Here is a 3,286-nt window from a genome sequence, read left to right on the forward strand (position 1 = left end):
TGTATTAAATCAATAGCAATAGAGGAGGACAATCAAAAGATGGACCTGAGTCCCTGCTTGCAACTCCTACAAGGGTCACATTCACCCCAGTGAATAGTTCATCACTGTATGGTCAAGTGGTGGAGTAGAGAGGCCCTCTGTACCTTTTCAGTATTGCCTGACCTAGAACAGGTCACCCATGCGGATGTTGCATAACAACAGAACTCCAGAGAAGAGTTATTCCACAGTAATTGGAATGGAACTTTGTCATGAGAATCACAGAAACTGCTCTGGGGTCTGGGATGTAAGTATTACTGCATGTATTTTTTTCTGAGCTCTAGGTCCAGAAATAATGTAAATGTCCTGTTGCAGTTCATCAATAAGAGCCTGAGGCTTTTGTTGCCTGCACAGAGATGGAAACGTGGGTGTTTGTGAGAATTAAGATCTTTCTGGGATCATTAGGACAGTGCCGAATGGAGTGAGACAGGTCTCATACAGGCTCATCAATACTGGCTTTTGGAATTGGCCCTTGCACTGAAGTACTTGTCTACCTTACCTGAGCACTAATTTCTAGAGACCTGCTTGGGGTGGTCCAAAACAAAAAACCGGATGCAAAAGAACAATTTTCAGGTGTGAAGAATTTGCCTGGTTCCATCATTATTTATCATAGTAGCTGTATCAGCGTGATCCCCTCCAGAACTTTACTGGAGTTCCTCATTACATTGATCTACACACCCTAAGAAGCAAAATTGTATGGCAAAGCAGTGACAGGCATCAGGGTTTGTCTTATTGCCTTTCTAGTTTTGATGTGAAAATGTGAAACAATTTGCTCATGTCCAGCACTGGAACACGTGGCACTTTTGTACAAAGTGGCTGCACCTCTAGAGGCAATGGATACCTGTGCCGTCTCAGGATGACATGGACACATGGGAAGGCAGAAACAGTATTGGGAAATCTTCTGTAGGACTTAGCACAAATAAAAAACAGCACAGTGACTGTTTCTTCATCTGAAAAGCTCTGGAATGGAGCTAACTAATGAGATTGAAATAGTCAAAATAAGTCTAGGTGGTTTTCACAAGGTAGTTGAGATAAACAAGTACTGTCTGATGAAGATGGAGGATTGGGCAGCATCTGAGGAGGCAGAAGGAAAGATCAGGTTGACACAATGTTTTCAGCTAATTGCACAGATCATGGCTTGCTGTATTTATAAGGGGAGACTCTCAGGTCCAAGTTAGGATGAGACTTATGACATGTAAAACATACACTGCAATCCACAGCTGTGCATATGTAACAACATCTTATTTCTAGTGTGGCAACCACTTTTTCCATCCATTTAACAAAAACCAACAAAACAAACAAAAACAGTACAAAAAATGAGGCTTGCACTTAAAGCTTTTCTTATCTTCCATTGATTTTACCGTTTTTTTCTGCCAACGGAGGATTTGATGGTGGGGAAAACATCAACCTGTCTTGACCAGGCCTCCTAATTATTCTAAGACAAAATCATTAAATTTGTTCATGTGGTCTCTTTTTGGAAGGTCTTGGAAATTAATTTCCCAATCTTTCACAAGAAAGAAAATGAACATCAGAAAACATAATTCTTGTCTCTGTAGTAGGCTCCTAGAACTTTGTAATATGATTTTATTGATTAACACCCAGAAAGATTTTACCAAAGTCACACCATTCTTAAAGCAGCACTTCACAACATCTCCTGGTATCCATGTGTAGTCACCAAGGACTTTATGGGCAACTTCCACAAGAAAACTTATTATTACACAGTTGCATTTTGACTGTGACTGTCAAAACTGTTGCCACTGGGAATTTGGCAACACACAGCAAAAATGTGTTTGAGAACTATGAGGATATGTCTAAATGAGTACATGCAGAGAGATTTGAGCTAACTTTGACTGCTCTCAGAGCTGGTCCTAGAGTGCTGTGCTGTGCCTGAGCTAACACACCCTGCTGAAAAGGCAAATTATGCCTTTGAAGGCCAGACCTGGGACAGTGCAAACATGCTTTCTGAACATTCAGGCCAGTATTATCCTGTACAAACTGTGCTAGGGCTGTGAGCTCCACCATGCAGATGTGCCCATGGCTGCTGAATCTGGAATTCCAAAACACTGGAAAACTGAGGTAATGGCTTCTGTGCATGGGAAATCCAGCCTATGGATTCTTAGTGAATTTTTTAGTATCACCTTATGGATTATCAGTATTTCAATACTTTTCCCTTATTTTCACCATTTTTCAGTACATTTCTGCTATTTGTCTCCAAGACAACTTGAATTATTTTTAGCTTCATTACAGCAGGAGCTGTCCAGTCCATCATAATTATGTTGGCATACTTGGGTTATAGGCACTTGTTACTGGCAATGGATGTCCCTACTGAACAACAATATGCTAACATTTAGCCCTTTATGAAATATACTTAATATACTCATATACACTGGCATCAAAGGAAATAGAGTGCTTCATCCCGTAACCTCTTATGAAGTCATCCAAGCTGTTTTCACTGTGCATTTATTTAAAACCTTGGATATCTGTCACACAAAGTAAATGACTTATAAAACACCAATAAGATGATTTTGTTTTTTCTGCTATGTGCTACATTACAGGCTGTGCACATGGGTGCACATAGATGCAACTGGAATTGCTGGTAGTGAACACCCAGTGGGGTTAGTGGTAATTATCCATCACCTCATAGATCCTTTCACACTGCCAAGGAAGGGCACGCAGCAAAGCTATTCTTCACAGTGAGAGTCATCATCGCAGTGTGCTTGCAAGCAAATTGTTTGCATTATAGAATAATCCCTCTGAATGTACATTGCCTTGAGAATGTTTTTAAAGCTACTTTGCTCTCCAGATATGACTCTTGTTGTCATTCTCCCATGTATTCTTCTGTCTGCTAAGTGATATTGCCAGCAAAAAAACTAGTCATCAGGCTTATACTATAATACATGACAAAATAAATTTGATGTTTTCATTGGCATTACCTCTTCTGAAAACAGCCAAATTAGGCTAGTGAGTTTATGTCAATAGCAAGGAACCTTTGGTACCATCTCTTTCTATACATAGCTGACTGATAGAGCAACTCACCACCTGAGAAAAAGCTTTTTCATATACGCCAACTAATTATGCCATGTCATCAGCCCAAATGGTAGCAAACTATGCTTCTGGTTCTGGAGGAAGGGTTCCCTCTCCAGAGCAAACTGTGTTAGAAAGAAAAGCTGCTAATAGTGGCCTCAATGTACTTCTTACATGTGCTTCTACATCCCCTGAATAAGGAAATTATAACTCTTCCATCATATCT

This window comes from Onychostruthus taczanowskii, unplaced genomic scaffold (genome assembly GCF_017590055.1).
Source record: "Onychostruthus taczanowskii isolate IOZ18803 unplaced genomic scaffold, ASM1759005v1 scaffold50, whole genome shotgun sequence".
In the NCBI taxonomy this organism is placed as follows: Eukaryota; Metazoa; Chordata; class Aves; order Passeriformes; family Passeridae; genus Onychostruthus; species Onychostruthus taczanowskii.